Raw genomic sequence first — 18,186 nt, 5'->3', positions numbered from 1 at the left:
CTGGAAGTTCTTGGTTCACGTACTGTTGAAGCCTAGCTTGAAGGATTTTGAGCATAATTGTACTATCATGTGAAATGAATTCAGTTGTACAGTAGTTTGAACAATTCTTTGGCACTGCCCTTCTTTGGAATTGGAATGAAAGCTGATCTTTTCCAGTCTTGTGGTCACTGCTGAGTTTACCAAGTCTATATGTGTAAATATATATATATATATGTAATATATATGTAGAACATTTATATAAATGTAGAACATTTATATAAATGTAGAACATTTATATAAATGTAGAACATTTATATAAATGTAGAACAATTATATAAATGTTCTATGTCTTATACAAGTAAAATGTAGAACATTTGTAGAACATTTATAAGCCATAAGTGCATTTTTCTCAGTTATATTAAGTTTATGAGCCTCAATTTATCTGTGGAATCTGCATTTTCATTTTCCCATTTTCTCACATTCTTAGGAAATAATAATATGCAAGCAAATATTTAAGTAATTATACAACTAAGATGGAGAAACTGCAGAAATGGAACTTTTACTTGGCAGACAGCTCCACCAAGCTTTGGCTCAAAGTATTCATTGGCTAACACGGAAAAGTACAAAATGGAAATTTTAAAAGGAGTACAGGGATGAGAATATATAATGTACTAAATGAGGTTGTACAAAAGTGAATGGACTAAAGTTAATGTCTGGTTGTTTAATAATCAATTGGTTCTTTTCATTACGTCCACTTTATTAACTAAGAATTTTCATCAATGCAGTATTTTCTGACTTAGAACCATCAAATGTCATTACTATAATTGGCAGATTATAAGACTAAGTAACAGAACATCAAATTTCTAGTTTAACTGGAACTGTAACCACATCAGAACTGGTACCAGCACCATTTTACTTGTCCAAGGAATGTGTCAAGAATTTGCGTAACTTTTGCCTTCTGAATTTTTCCAAGTAGTTCCAGAAACTGAATAGTTTTTGGAATGTGGACTACCTAGATAAATACTGTTTTGGAAAAACTCTTCAGAGTTCAATTATGCATAGACTTGTCCAGAGATTAAAGAAAATTAAACAGTGGATCTGTAGAAAATTTAATAAGAGCTGTTTCACCTTCTAATAATACAGGTTTATTATGATTTTCAGGAGATAGGAAGTTTCTTGTTAATTGAATTTTTTTACAAATTGAAACTTAATCAGAAAACTCCTTTCCACTCAGTTGACTATATTACTAGAATACAACAGGTTTATTTTCATTCTTTAGGAAGAACAGGATAGTGAACATAATGGGAAATATTTGGTGTTTGAACATAACCCCTAGTGCTTCAGTGTTGATAATCTGAAAAACACTTGAATTTGCAAAATGTGGGTGTAGAATCAGAGACTGATTGAACCAAACGTGTATGTGATAAAATCCACACCTAATCAGATAAAGTACCTGAACTGCTTGGCACAGTACCCGGCACATGGTGTACTGAGACTAGAATTTTCCATGAAAGTTAGTTTCATCTCTGTATGTATTGAGGTTTTTATTTGACTTTGCTTTGAATACAACAGGAGAGGCCAGTTAGGAACCTCTGTCAAATTGGGTTTTGCTACCTTGATCCACTTAGCGCTTACTGTGTGCAGGTTCTAATACTAAATGTTGAGGATGCAGAGGTGGATAAGATACAGTCCCCAACTTCAACAGGCAATTTAAAGTTTCCCTGTGTTATTATGTTATTACTATATTTGCATGCCTTTGTGCTATCTTAACTTACTAATTTGGAAAGCAGAAGTCTGGACAAAAGACAGAATGAAATTGGGGAGATGGTGGGGGGTGAAGAATTTTCTTAGGTATAAGCAAGGAGAAAATATTCACCATTATTGTCTCCTGTTAATGGGATTATGGGATATGACTTTCTCTTTCTTCATATTTTCACATACTTGTCAAAACTTCTGAAAGTATGTTCAGATAAAAAAAAGTTTCAGAATGCTTAAGACTGGAAAATGAATTTATTTTTAAAACATGACAGATAAAATCCGCACCTAATGAGATAAAGTACCTGAAGTGCTTAGCACAGTACCTGGCACATGGTGTATGCTTAATAAATGTTAGCTCTACTGTCAATATTATTATCATTATTGCTGTAAGTTAGTTCACTTGGTGGCAAGGAATGAAAGAAACTAACTGTAGCTAGTTTAAGCAAGAACTAGAGAGAGAGGCAGACAGATAGATGGAGAAACAGGGTGGTATCCCAGGGAACCCAAGAACAAAATTACAGCTAGGCCTCAAGAAAGAAATGGAAATAAGAACTGAGGAGCTATCAGGATGCTATCAACTTTCCTCTGATACCTGCTTCATTCTTTGCTCTTTGAAGAGGCTCCTTTCTTTGCTTTTCAGTTCACATGACTTGCAGAAGAGAACCATCCATCTTCTTTACAACGCCTTCATCTTAGATCAGCCCAGACTAAACTAGCAGCTTAGTTCAAATTGCAAAAGCTAAGGACAATACATTTAATTCTTTTGTCTTTTCCCTGTAGCCCTCATCATCTAGCATACTAAATAATTCATTACTTATTATGTTTATTGTTTATGCTTTGTCTCTCCAGGTGCCCATAACTGGTCTCATCGGCTGGGGCCAGGTGGGCAGGGTCGTGTCTAAAACATACTTCTAGATGAGCCACCACTAATGGATTGGGAGACCAACAGCAATTTCCAGAGAAAGGAAAGATTATTGAAAGGAAAGGAAAGGAAAGGAAAGATCTCCTCCAAAGGTTTATCTTGTTGAAAGTAGTACCAAAGCAGTATTCTTTATATTTATACACTTCTCTCCTGACACAAACACAAAGTTCCCAAGGTATCCGCCAACTTGTTGGGGAAAAAAACCTCTCCATTAGCATCAGAACTAATCATTTAAATGTAATTTTCAAAGCTTTGACTTTTTAATCTTAAAAATAAAAAATAAAAAACATTCACATTTTAATAAATAATATTTAATATATAGTAATAAGTTCAAATTTTACAACACAGTATCTTTTTTCATATAATAAAATAGAAAACTCTTATCTTCTAGATACTTCATTTCTATACTCTATCTGCATCTCGGATTCTCTCACTGTTAGTGTGACAAGACAGACATCCTTTTCCTCCCTGTATGCTGTTCCCTTCTTGGGGCAGAGCACATACCATGGGGAACAGAAGGAGAGTTTGGCAGTGTTACTGTATGCAGAGGGAGAGACAGAGACCCCCTCAGAATATTAACACATGACAGAGTTCGGTTTTTGCAATGTGAAAAGTCTGATTGTATATACTCCACTGATAGGATTTGACACAGTCCAGGTCTCATCTAAAGGGGAACAGCCTGTACCAGAGGTAGAGAAGAAGACATAAGATCATGGGGAAAGGGTGCAAGTGTCATGAGAGATTATGAAAAGAAAGGATGGGGCTAAATGGGAGGATTGGGCTTCCCAGGTGGTGCTGGTGGTAAAGAGCCTGCCTGCCAAAGGAGACATGAGACACTGGTTCAGTCCTGGGATTGGGAAGATCGCCTATCCCAGGAGGAAGAGGAAATGCTGGAGGAAATACTCCAGTATTCTTGCCCGGAGAATCCCATGGAAAGAGGAGCCTGGCAGGCTACAGTCCATGGGGTCACAGAGTCAGACACTGAAGTGACTTAGCACACAAGGGGGAGGATGCTTCTTCTTTATTGATAGGGTGGTTCTGTGGACTTAGATGGAACAACCCCTGTCCACCGAGCACTGGAGAAGCTGACATGAAAAGAGTGCGTGCTCAGTCTCGTCCAATTCTTTGAGATCCCATGGACTGTAGCCTCCCAGGCTCCTCAGTCCATGGGATTTCCCAGGCAAGAATACTGGAATGGGTTGCTATTTCCTTCTCCAGGGGATCTTCCTGACCCAGGGATCGAACCCATGTCTCCTGAGTCTCCTGCACTTGCAGGAAAGATTCTTTTATTACCACTGGGCCACTTAGGAAGCCCTAGGGAAAAGAGTTAGAGGGACCCTTTCCAAACCCTTACTCTGTTGTGAGTCTGGGGAGATGACACTAACTTGAAGCAAGGTACTGTTGTGTACATTCTGCTGGATTGCAAGCCATGTGAGGGCAGAAATCTGTGTTCATATTGTTCATGATGTATCTCAAATGCCTAGAACAGTGCCAGGCACCTGATGGCACTCGATAAATACTTGTCCAATTGATTAAAAAAATTCTGGATTATGTGTCTATGCCTGACTAGCTAACAATATAGATTTTAATCTTGGGCTATACCACTGCTATCTTCCCTAGGCATGGTTCTGCTGTTTCACTAGAAGTGAATATTTGTCATACATTTGCCATATATTTGTCAAGCGATGTACAGAAGTAGAGGAGCAGCAGAAAGAGACACTTTACAGGACACAACAAAGTATTAAACTGTTCGCACTATTGTATCTGACACCATTCCAGACATAGGAGAAATTAAGATCAACAGTGTAGCAGAATTAGATGTTTACAATATTATTTTAAAAAATTTTAAATACAGAATCAGTTGCTCTCTTCTTTCCTTTTCCCAGTATTTATCCAGTCACGTCAACTCTGAAATGGATTGTCTTGACATAAGACCCAGGAGAAATGGAAGAGTGTTACAAACTGACAATAAAAAAAAAGTTTTTATAAAAGTGTCATTGCTTCAGTGATGGATGATAATATAAAATACATGTAAATAAATAGCTTCTTGGGCTTCCCTGGTGACTCAGTCATAAACAATCCACCTGCCAATGCAGAAGACACGGGTTCCATCCTGGATCCGGGAAGATTCCACATGCCGCATAACAGTTAAGCCCGTGAGCCACAACTGCTGAAGCCTGCGAACCCCTTAGAGCCTGTGCTCCTCAATAAGAGAAGCCACAGAAATTAGAAGTCCTCCCATCACAACTAGAATAGCCCTGGCTCGCCACAACTAGAGAAAAGCCCATGCAGCAATAAAGATTCAGCACAGCCAAATATAAATAAATAAACTTATATAAAAATTATTTTAAAAATAGCTTCTTATTGTATTTGGATGTGAAACTGCATAGGCAGAATTAAAGGTATTTTATTACTCGGTCAACTGATCTGTTTTAATATTGAGGCTATTGTTCTGAATTTAAAAATTTTGAGTTCTGGACTGAAGTTTTGGTAAGTTTTCTAAAAAAATTTCCTTGGCTCAATGACTTGCAAGGTTATTTCAGTGAAATAGATACTTTAGTACTTATTCATGATGCACCCCTCAACTGACTCCCACAAAGGAATGAGACATGGTGCTCATGGCTAGACAATAATCACCTCTTACTGTAGCCACCAAGAGCTTTGTTACTGAACCAGATATGTCAATCCTGGCTTTTCACTTAGGATAAATTTTCTCACCAGGAACTCCTTCTGCTTTCTGGCAAATAGGATTCTTTCAGCTCTTCCCGTCAGGCTACTAGGTATTGCCAGACATAAATATAGTGGACAAAGCTTAGACTGAGGCTAAGCTAATACATTATTGTCATCATTTTACCTATGTGTAGTTATTTATAGTTTTCACCCCCAATATCTCATTTATTGCTGTCAACAACTCAGAAAGGTAGGTAGACATGGATTAACTATGAAACTAATAAAGTTTAAATTTCAGTACCCGCTGGGAACGACCCTAGTGAAGTCACACAGTCAAGAGTTTGCAGTCATAAAATTTGCAGTTTTTAACCACAATAGATCTAGACGATTGCCTCTATCCACTGTGACTACCCTTCCATACTACTTTTCTGAGAGACACTGGAGTGTCCTTAGGCATTCTGGGGGATCTGGCTGAGGGGAAGTTGGATTTGGTACATTTAATTTGGATTTAGCAATGGGGAATTCCCTGGAGGTTCAGTGGTTAGGCCTCTGTGCTTTCATTGTGGAGGGCCTGGGTTCCATCCCCGAGTGGGGAACTAAGATCCAACAAGTTGCATGATGCAGTAAGAAAAAAAAACAAAATGAAAACAAAGCCAGACAAACCAAACCAACCAAACTAAAAAAAAGTAATTTGGATTTAGCAAAATACTTTTATGTGGTTTGCAATCACTTTTATGTACAGTTAACTTATTGCCAATTGTCTCAGTGTAGGAATAGCTTTCTGGAACGCTCCCTCTGCAAACTGTTGATGAATGTTGACAATGCAAAGTTTTAAAGGTTTGTCATTGAACAAGGAATCTTCAGATGCTTTGTGATCTTGCACTAATACACGAAAGAAACCTGATGGGTGCTTCAGGAATCTGACAACAATTGTAAAAGTTTATATGACATTGCTAAAACCATTGTGGAGCTGAAATAAACTTTTTTAAAGCTAACAAACAACAGGAAGGAACTTCCCTGAAAGTCCAGTGGTTAAAACTCTGCACCTCCATTGCAGGGGGGCACAGGATCCATCCGTGGCTGGGAAACTAGGATCCCACGTGCTATGCAGCCTAAAACTAAATGAAAAAATAACAAAACAACTGGCAATAGGAAAAAAATTGTGTAACTAGATTGCTGTTGTTCAGTCGCCCAGTCGTGTCTGACTCTTTGTGACCCCACGGACTGCTGCACTCCAGGCCTCCCTGTCCCTCACCATCTCCCGGAGTTTGTCTGAGTTCATGTTCATTGCATTGGTGATGCTGTCCAGCCATCTCATCCTCTGATGCCCTCTCTCCTTCTGCCCTCAATCTTTCCCAGCATCAGGGACTTTTCCAATGAGTCAGCTGTTCACATCAGATGACCAAAATACTGGATTTACTCCAATTTTAGGACTATATCTGTGCCTTGATTTATTTTTTAAATTGAATTATAATTGATTTTCAATATATGTTTCAGATTTACATCATAATGATTCAGTATCTTTTACAGATTATACTCCACTTAAAGTTATTACAAGGTAACGACTATAATTCTCTGTGTTATACAATATATCCTTGTTGCTTATCTATTTTATATATAGAATTAAACAGTTTGTGTCTCTCATTCCCATACCCCTAACTTGCCCCTCTTCCTTGGCCCCCTCACTGGTAACCAGTAGTTTGTTTTCTATGTATGTTTTGCTAAGTATATTTGTTTATTTCTTTAGACTCCACCTAAGTGACATCATACAATATATGTCTTTCTCTGACTAATTTCTCTAAGAATAATATTCTCAAGGCCCATCTACATTGCTGTAAGTAACAGAATTTCAGTCTTTTTTATGGCTAACATTCCATTGTATATATAAACCTCATCTTTTTTTTTATCCATTTGTCTGTTAATGGATACTTGGGTTGCTTCCATATCTTGGTTATCCTGTTAATAAATAGTACTGCTGTGAACACTGGGGTCTATGTATCTTTTCAAATTAATGTTTTCATTTTTTCCCACATACTTTGGAGTGAAACTGCTGGATCATATGCTGGTTCCATTTTAGTTTTTTGAGGAACCTCCATACTGTTTTCCACAGTGGCTATATCAATTCACATTCCCACCACCAGTGTACAAGTGTTCCCTTTTCTCCGCACTCTTGCCAATTTTTATTATTTGTAAGCTTTTTGATGATAGCCACTCTGAAGGTATGAGGTGATATCTTGTTGTTTTGATTTGCATTTCTTTAATAATTAGCAGTGTTGAGCTTCTTCTCATGTGCCTGTTACCTATCTGTATGTCTTCTTTGAAAAAAGGTCTATCCAAACTTCTGCCCATTTTTTTTATTGGATTGTTTCTTTTTGATTTTCAGCTGTATGAGCTGTTTATATATTTTGGATATTAACCCCTTGTTGGTTATATCATTTGCAAATATTTTCTCCCATTCCCATAGGTTTTCTTTTCATTTTGTTGATGATTTCCTTTGCTGTGCAAAAGCCTTCAATTAGGTGCCATTTGTTTATTTTTACTTTCATTCCTTTTGCCTTAAGAGACAGATCCAAAAAAAAATATTGCTCCAATTTATGTCAGAGTTCTGCCTATGTTTTCCTCTAGGAGTTCTATGGCTTCAGGTTCTACATGTAGGTCTTTAATCCATTCCGGATTTATACAATTTTTTGTTTATGGTGTGAATAAATGTTCTAATGGGCTTCCCTGGTGGCTCAGACAGTAAAGCACCTGCCTGCAATGCGGGAGACCTGGGTTCGATCCCTGGGTTGGGAAGATCCCCTGGAGAAGGAAATGGCAACCCACTCCAGTACTCTTGCCTGGAAAATTCCCTGGACAGAGGAGCCTTGTAGGCTGCAGTCCATGGGGTCGCAAAGAGTGGGACACAACTGAGCGACTTCACTTCTAAATGTTCTAATCTCATTCCTTTACATGTAGCTGTCCAATTTTCCCAGCACTACTTATTGAAGTGATTGTCTTTTCTCCACTGTATATTCTTGCTTCCTATGTTATAGATTAACTGACTGTTTGCCTGTGACTTCAAATTGAAGAACAGCACTGTATAAACATGACTGTGTGAAGAATATCAGTCTTCAGTGAATTTTTATTTCTGTTTGTAAAAAAGACAGTATTTTTTTAAAAAAAGTATTGCTTATTTAATCAGTTTATCAAATGGGCTAAACTCAGTGATGTACAGCAGATAATAGTTTTATTTTTCTCTAATCACTCCTTGCCAGCATGCTGTGATACTTCACCCTTCCCCACCTCTGGGCTGTGTCTCAGGCCTATCCCACAGATTTTTAAAACTTAATTATTCATTTATTTTTGGCTGTGCTGGATCTGCATTGCTGCGCATAATGGCTTTCTCTAGTTGCGGTGAGCGGGGGCTGCTCTCTAGTGGTGTGAGGGCTTCTCCTTGCAGTGGCTTCTCTTGTAGACCATAGGATCTAGAGTGTGTGGGCTTCAGGAATTGCAGCTCGTGGCCTCAGCCATTGTGGCACACGGGCTTAATTGCCCTGCAGCAACCAGTGTCCCCTGTATTGGCAGGAGGATTCTTAACCCCTGGACCACCAGGGAAGTCCAAAAAGAGTATTTCGAATCATTTCTCTCTCTCTCTCTCTCTCTCTTTTTTTTTTTTGCTGAATAGAGAAGTATCTTTCTTGTAGGGATTTTCTTTCCAGAAAGAATATTTATGGCCTTGAATATTTTACAGTCTTTTTGTTTTGGCTATATATCTTCTTTATTTTCTACTTTTTTTTTAGCTCAAAGTCAACACGCCATCCCAGCCTCATAGATAATTCACTATTTTCATACATTTAATTGTACTTAGTATCCCATCATCTTCTCTAACTATTCTCTCGATTTTTCTCAAATGAGTCTTTCTGGGCTACCAGCAGGGTTTTTCTTTTCAGCCTTTCCTTGTTAGCCTCTACCACGCTTGAGACTATACAGTAATTGATAAAGATAGATTCTTTCTTTGGTAATACTGTGAACTGATAACTGGAAAAATCCTCCTGTAAAACATCTAGAAGTGCTGGATAAAATAAAACAAACATTCTTTTAAGTAAAGATCTGCAGTTTAATGGCCATAAATTCCTCTTATCCCAGTATGCTTTTTCCCTTGCAGTGTGATTTTGTTGCTGTGTATACAAGAGATGCAGAGAAGGCAATGGCACCCCACTCCAGTACTCTTGCCTGGAAAATCCCATGGAGGGAGGAGCCTGGTGGGCTATAGTCCACGGGTTCGCACAGAGTCGGACACAACTGAGTGACTTAATTTTCACTTTTCACTTTCATGCACTGGAGAAGGAAATGGCAACCCACTCCAGTGTTCTTGCCTGGAGAATCCCAGGGATGGGGGAGCCTGCTGGGCTGCCATCTATGGGGTTGCACTGAGTCGGACACAACTGAAGCGACTTAGCAACAGCAGCATACAAGATATGATCTTAGCCCTTACCCTTTATGCCTAGACTGCTCTTGTCTTCTGACACCAACTGGTGTGCTTCAATACAGTTCAATTCTAATGCTAATTATTTGGCATTATGGTCAGAATCCATGGCTTAAAGGTTGTGATCTCCAAAAGACTACTCTTCGCTTTAGATACCAGCTGCAAGTGGGGTCCTCCAGCTATCTGCATTTCTGACCAACTAGTTACAAATATGAAGGGTTCCCATGAACTCTCAGATTCAGTAATTCATTAGTATGACTCATAAAATTCGAGAAAGCTCTATACTTGCAATGACAGTTTGTTATGAAGGATACAATTCAGAACCAGCCAAATGAAGAAACACAAAAGACATAGTCTGGGAGGGATCTGAACACAGCACTTCCACAACTTTTCCTTGTAGAATCAGGGTGTCTCACTCTCTTGGCAAATCAGTGTGTTCACCAACCAGGAAGCTCAACTGGGATTTGATGTCTAGAATCTTCACCGTGGTTTCTTTATGTGAGCATGATTGACTGAATCATTAGCCTTGTGATTAAATTCAATGTTCAGCCCCTCTCTCTTTCCTGGAGATTGCATTGGCTCAAAGTCCCAACTTCTTACTTAATCATATAGTTGGGTCTTTCTTGTGACTAGTCTCATCCTGAGTCATTTTATCTCACAGCACAGTCTAAGATGTTCTATGCTATGAGATAAAAGATAAGACTAACATGGGGCTTCCCAGGTGGCTCAGTGGTAAAGGATCTGCCTGCCAATACAGGAGATGCAGGTTTGATCCCTGGGTTGGGAAGATTCCCTGGAGTAGGAAATGGCAACCCAGTACAGTATTCTTGCCTGAGAAATCCCATGAACAGAGGAGCCTGGTAGGCTACAGTCCATAGGGTTGGACATGACTGAGTACACACCAGTTTTTACATAGATTAAGATATCATCCAAGGAAGTCACAAATAACAAAACCATTAGTACTTAGGAAGTACCAAGGATTTACAGCCTCTCTCCTAGGAACCAGGGACAAAGACTGGTCAAATTCTGTTATATAATGCCATGTAACCAATGCTGCTGCTGCTGCTGCTAAGTCACGTCAGTCGTGTCCGACTCTGTGCGACCCCACAGACGGCAGCCCACCAGGCTCCCCCTGGGATTCTCCAGGCAAGAACACTGGAGTGGGTTGCCATTCCCTTCTTCAATGCATGAAAGTGAAAGTGAAGTCGCTCAGTCGTGTGGGATTCTCAGCGACCCCATGGACTGCAGCCTACCAGGCTCCTCTGTCCATGGGATTTTCCAGGCAAGAGTACTGGAGTGGGGTGCCATTGCCTTCTCTGCATGTAACCAACAGGATATAGTAAAAACATATTATACAACTTCCAAGGTTAGGTCTTAAATCTTATAATACTTTTTGTACTTTTTTAACACTGCTCTGACTGCCATGTAAGAAAATTGGTCTAACCTAGTGGAGGATGAGAAGTTGAGACGTAGGACTTCCCTGGCAGTCCAGTGGTTAAAAATCCACCTACCAATTCAGGAGGCACAGGCTCTCGATCTTTGGTCCAGGAAGATCCCATGCCACGGGGCAGCTAAGCCTGTTCACCACAACTAGAGCCCTGTACTGCAACTACTGAAGTTTGAAAGCCTAGAGCGCATGCTCTCCAGTAAGTGAAGCCACCGCAATGAGAAACCCACAACTAGAGAATAGCCCCTGGTCGCCACAACTACGGAAAGCCTGTGTGCAGCAACAAAGACTCAGCGCAGCCAGAAAGGAAAAAAAAAAAAGACAAAACAAAAAACAAAAAAACCCCTGAAATGCACAAACCAATAGCCAGCACTGACTGTTAATCATTTAAGTGAGACCATTTTGGACCCTCCAGCTGATTCATCACTGACCCCAGGCAAAAGGAGCAGGGGGAACCCTCATTCAACCCACTGAAGTGTGAGATACGATCAATCATAGCGGCATGAAGCCATTAGTTTTAGTGTTGTTTGTAACGTAGCAATCAGTGGATAACTAATAGTTGGGAGCCGAAAACAAAGGTAAAACCAGAGCCGTAAGCAAGCAAGCTCTTACTCAGGCAGTCCTATCCTAAGGTTAGAGGTGGTTTTCCCACTATGGTAACAATGGGCTTAGGTTTTTAACAAGGACTTGACATCTCAGGAGGTAGGGAGCTGGAATTAAGTCCGGTAAATAAAGTCAAGACTTTCAAAGGCTACTGTAAGTGACAGGTGAAGTAAGAAAAATTCCTCTGGCATAGGGAAAGGACAAGAAAGCTTCTCTGTCTTGGTCTGGGATCTGGAAAGTAAAAAGGAAGCATTCTTTTTTAATTTATAACTACTAGCTTGACCTGATTTCACTTAGATCTGGAGTTTGAATGTGTACCACTAATATGGTAGTATCTGTCTGGGAACTAGAATTTAACATAAAAAGTGATCTCTGAGTAACATAATCATCCATACAGAAAATACTAAGGAATCTACAAAAAAGTACTAGCTCTATAGGTGATTTCAACAAGCTCTCAGGATATAAGGTCAATACACAAAAATTAGTTGTATTTCTTATTATCAATTAGAAATTTAAAAATTTAAATATAATTTACAATAGAATAAAAAGCATGAAAGGGAATTCCCTGGCAGTCCAGTGGTTAGGATTCTGTGCTTAACAAAATATGTGCAAGATTTTGTATTCTGAAAATTATAAAAATTGTTCTAAGAAAAACTGAAGATTGTTTAAGTAAATAGATATACTTTGTTCATAATAAATTAGAAAAAGCTATGTTGTTAAGACTTAACTCACACTAAATTGATCTATAGATTCAATCTTATACCAAACAAAATCTCAGCAAACTTTTTTTCTTTTGGCCTCACAGCATGCAGATTCTTAGTTCCCAACCAGAGATCGAACCCATATCCATACCCCCTGCGTTGAAAGTGTAGAGTCTTAACTGCTGGACCACCAAGGGAGTCCCTCAGTAAACTTTATGTAGAAACTGACAAGCAAGTTCTAAATTAATAAAGAAATGCAAAGGATCCAGAATAGCCAAAACAATCTTGTAAAAGAACAAAGTTGGAAGCGCTCATGAGACCTGATTTTGAGATTTATTATAGCTAAAGTAATCAAGAGGGTGTGATATTGCCATAAGGATTACTGCTGCTGAGTCGCTTCAGTCGTGTCCAACTCTGTGCAACCCCATAGACGGCAACCCACCAGGCTCCACCGTCCCTGGGATTCTCCAGGCAAGAACACTGGAGTGGGCTGCCAGATGTATAGATAAATAGAACAGACTAGAGAGTTCAGGAATAGACCAACACGTACATGGTCAACATTCAAAGGTCAATATTCCAATATTCAATAAAAATTAGAATCTTTTCAACTTATGGTGCTGAAACTGTTGTATATCCATGAGCAAAAAATGAAGCTTCATTCTCATGTCATATCATTAAAACAAAATAGTGACATAAAAAAATCAATGGGGCTTCCCTGGTGACTTAGTGGTAAAAAATCATGCCAGTGCAAGAGACGTGGGTTCAATCCCTGATCTGGGAAGATCCCACATACCATGTGCCACAGCTATTGAGCCTGTGCTCTAGAGTCCATGAGCCACAACCACTGAAGCCCTTGAGTCCCTAGAGCTCATGCTGTGCTACAGGAGAAGCCACAGAAATAAGAAGCCCAAGCACCACAACTGGAGAGTGGCCCCCTGCTCACCACAACTAGAGAAGAGCCCACGCAGCAATGACGATCCAGTGCAGCCAAAAATAAATAAATCAATAAAATTATATATTAAAAAAAAGTAGTTTAAAAAAATAATAATAAAATAAAGCACATCAGTGGTTGCTTGGGTGTCAAGTGTAGGGGAAGAAGGTTGACTTGAAAGGAGGCATAAGTAAACTTTCTGAGGTTATGAAATATTCTATATCTTAATTTTGGTGATTATTACAAAACTGTTTACATTTTTCAAAACTCATTGAATGCTACACTTTAAATTACTGAATCTTATTGTGTGTAAATTATACCTCAGTGAAGCTCATGGAAGAAAGTGGCCTGCTTTTAGTGTGTTCCTAGAAAACACAAAAACTTCTCTGGAGGTACATACTCTTAACTCAGGCGTCAAAGGATTCTCAGAGATGACGCCCAGCTGAACATAAGATTACTACACAAAACTCACAGGGAAACTACTAGCCTCAACTGATAAAGAGAGAAACAATAATCAGCAAAATGAGATCCCCAAGAATCACAAATAACTAGGCTATTCAGTAGACAGTATAAATGAAGTGTACATTAAAATAATAAAGGCATATAATAAGGAATTGAAAGCATTAGAACAAAAAAAAGACATGACTAGAAAAAGACAAAGAGCTTTATAAATAACCTTCTATGGAAGAAGAATAAGGAAGAGGAGGAGAAGAAGAAAGAGAAGGAGAAAGTCACAAATAGAATTTCTAGAAAAGAAAAATGTAGTATCTGGAATATTAAAAAAATATGGACAAGTTTAACAGCTGATTAAACCAGCTAAGGAGAGAGTTGTGAAACTTAAATTGATATGGTAAATACACAGAATATGGTGTAAAGAGCTAAAGAAACAAAACAGAAAAATTTGAGACATACAGAAAAGAACGAGAAGACCTAATATATTTCTAGCAGTGGTTCAAAAGCAGAGAATAGAATGAAATAGAATATTCAGAAAGCTAATGACTCAGAATTTTCCAGAATCAATGAATGACAATGAACAGACATTTTAACATGTTAACATTTAACATGTTAACATGTCTTGGAAGACCTCAAATGACCTAATCCTCTTAAGCTTTCAAATTTTTTTCTGACATCACTCTTCCAATTTTATACTTCATTTATTGATGAGGATAAACAATACAAGAGAAGGAACAACTTGCTTGTGGAAGTAGGAGGATATCATTAGTTTAATTAGTTTCAAATCAGTGTTTTCTTTTGAACCCTGAATTTTGTGCATGCTGTTCTCTCTGCCTAAAATATAAGCTTTTATTGATGTTCCACTAAGCTAGTCACATTTCCCTCCCACCCTCCACCCCTCACCCCCCAGTATTCCAATTAAATGCTGGAGCTTCCATTCTGTGGTTAAGAGACAGTTTATTTTCTTCTAAGAGTTTCCTTACTCATGATATATCCAATATCCCCAAGGGTTTACTTAGGCCTGAGAACAATGGTCTCAAATAAACCAGAGAGCCTGATCCATTTGCTGTTTTTGGGTTGCTTGGTGAGCTGTGGAGGGATCCTGAACACTGAATTTCCAAAGGAACCTGGTTCAAATATGTACCGTTGAAGCTGAAGATCTGCTACCACTGCCATAATAACTACCTGTGTAACCTCTACCATGGATAAGCAGGAAGACATTGGAGGTTCAGCGTAGTGTTTATCTGGATCTGTGCCCAAGGATATGTCATTTCTGTTTCTCCTCCCACAATCTCAAGAGCTGTTCCCCACAGCCTCTGTCTGCATTTCCTGTATGTGTGTTTGAGGTTGACAACAAAATGACAAGTCTCTTTCACTAGTAATAGTTGGCCCAAAGTGCCACAGAGATTCCTAACACTTGGTTGCTCACACACACTCACTGAGCACAGAGCCAGTCCCCCTGCTATGGCATGTCCCCAGGGCTAGGATTGAGGTCACTAAATCACTGAGGTCAATGATAATTCTATTTTCCCTTTTTTTTTCCGTCCTCTAATCTCTACTCTGTTTTTTAATCCCTTCTGCACTCACTCTTGCTTAGATCCTAAACATCTCTTTTCCAGAACGCCGCAGCAGTCTCCTAATTAGGCTCCCTGCCTTCACTCATCATTCATACCTCTCTGCTTACCCCCTCGCCCCTGCCATACTCTTATTCTCCTGAATTCCTTTCATGCTGTCACTAGACAGATCTTTCTAGATTTCAAAACCGATTATTTTCTTCACATCATGGTAAGTTAAAAAGAGCCAGCAAATCCTGTTTCCATAGCTTACTCACTACTTAGCATTTCTGTGTTTTAATTTCCTCCCCTATAAAAGACAGAAAAACATTAGTATCTGTCTCATAAGATCATTTGGAAGATTAAATTATATAATGTGTTTAAAATTCCTAGCACAATGCCTGGTATTAGTAAATACTCAAAATAACAGTGAATGTCTCCATTTTCTCTTTTTTTCTTCCTAATCACCCATGGGTAGGTCTAAATGCTTCATGACATAAAAGATGTCTGCAACATCTCTAGCTCTAAAGCAGAGCTGACTCAATTCATACACAGTCCATCTGTGAGCATTAAGCTCTTGTCTCTGGTGTTCACTCAGAACATTTTTGTTTTTGCTGTCCAGATTTTTACATTTTTTATTCTTATTCACCAAATTTACATCAAACCTCTGGGTCTTTTGATCTGTTTAGAATCATTCCACCACCAAGCTGGGCTTCCCTGGTGGCTCAGAGGGCTTCCCTGGTGGCTCAGATGGTTAAGAATCTGCCTGTAATATTGGAGACCTGGGTTCGATCCCTGGGTGAGGAAGATATCCTGGAGAAGGCAATGGCTACCCACTCCAATATCCTTGCCTGGAGAATTCCATGGACAAAGGAGCCTGGCAGGCTACAGTCCATGGGGTCACAAAAAGTTGGACATGACTCATCGACTAACACTTTCACTTTCCACCACCCAGTTAGTCTTAGGCCAACTTTATTTGATCTTAAATTTAGACTCTCATGTGATTTTGGTGTAGTTGAAGCTTCAGATAGAGGCATCTTCATCAACTGTCCAGGTATGGTCCATCCCTGTCCAGGTATGGTCAAGACTGAGTTCCTCAACCTTCTCCTGACTCCCAACCTCCACAGCCCCCAAAGTCTCTCTTCAGTTTTAGGGACTGCACATAAAGTCCTCCAGTGTCCTTCCCTGCCTCCCTAACTACTATGTCTCCCCTATATGCCATCCATCATTTTTGGCATCTTTGCATATTATTCTTGCTGTTGTCTCCCTGATCCACCCAGCAAACTCTAACTTAAAACCTGTTTCAAGCCTTTCTTCTTTGGTAAAGGCTTGCTTGACCTTCTTCCTTTTCCTCCCTTGAAGGACAAGGATAGTGTTTGATTGTACTGGTCTCAGGGTGGTGCCAGGCGTGTAGTTGGAGTTTAGTGAATATTTGTTGAAAGGCAGCCCTTGAAAGTATTGGTCATTTAGTTCCAGGTTCCAGGGGCTGCCCTTGCTGCTATCTTTTCAGGTATTCATGTCTTCAGTTCTCCTTTTGATTCTGTGACCAACTCTGACACATTTCTGATAAATTCTTTTTTAAAGAATTTTAAGTTAACAAAATTTGTATTATGCTGTTTGCAATTATAGACTCCAATTGGTGAAAGCATGCATTGCTTTCATAACGAGAAAAAAAGTTTGTTTTCTACATATAAATATAAATATAAATAGACTCTAATTTAATCACCTGTTCTTTAGCAGCTGTTTTTGAGTTAAGTGAGAATCTTCACATTCACCTAGTATAGGAGAGCTGAAATTTGACTAGGGTTTTCAATAATGAAGTTGAGAACATGAGAGATAGAAAGCACAAGACCTCTGGCCAGGACACTGTGGCAAAAAGCACACAAAGAGTACCGTACTCGGGTCCTCTCCAGAAAGAGTACAGTCAATTTAGTTTGAATTAAAAACATCCTCCAGTAGGCATCATTAGGCAGTACCTCTCCCTGAACTTATTGGACATATATCCAGAAAAAACTTTAATTTGAAAAGATATATACACCCCAGTGTTCATAGCAGCACAATTTATAATAGCCAAGATATGGAAGCAACCTAAATGTTCAACAACAGATAAATAAGCAAATAATACATGATATATAGATACAACAGAATATTACTCAGCCATAAAAAGAATGAAATAATGCCATTTGTAGCAACATGGATGCACCTCAAGATTATCATACTAAGTGAAGTAAGTCAGAGAAAGCAAATATCATATGATATCACTTATATGTGGAATCTAAAAAAATGATACAAATGAACTTAATTACAAAACAGAAACAGACCCACAGATAGAGAAGACAAATTTATGGTTACCAAAGGGGGAAGGGAAAGGGAAGGGATAAATAAGGAGTATGGGATTAGCAGATACACAGTTGGACTGTAAAGAAAGCTGAGCACCAAAGAATTGATGCTTTTGAACTGTGGTGTTGGAGAAGACTCTTGAAAGTACCTTGGATTGCAAGGAGATCCAACCAGTCAATCCTAAAGGAAATCAGTCCTGAATATTCATTGGAAGGTTTGATGCTGAAGCTGAAACTCCAATACTTTGGCCACCTGATGTGAAGAACCGACTCACTGGAAAAGACCCTAGGAAAGACTGAAGGCAGGAGAAGAAGGGGATGTCAGAGGATGAGATGGTTGGATGGAATCACGGACTCAATGGACA

At 39.0% G+C, this 18,186-nt stretch overlaps 1 pseudogene; it reads left to right on the top strand.

The window, feature by feature from the left end:
* The first annotated feature begins 512 nt into the window (after nt 1-512).
* Nucleotides 513-18,186, top strand: part of LOC102397901 — a 33,940-nt pseudogene continuing 16,266 nt past the window's right edge.

The sequence above is a fragment of the Bubalus bubalis genome, chromosome 7 (assembly GCF_019923935.1).
Source record: "Bubalus bubalis isolate 160015118507 breed Murrah chromosome 7, NDDB_SH_1, whole genome shotgun sequence".
Classification (NCBI taxonomy): domain Eukaryota; kingdom Metazoa; phylum Chordata; class Mammalia; order Artiodactyla; family Bovidae; genus Bubalus; species Bubalus bubalis.
The sequence above is the reverse complement of the archived record's forward strand: the minus strand, read 5'-3'. Positions and strand labels throughout refer to the sequence as shown.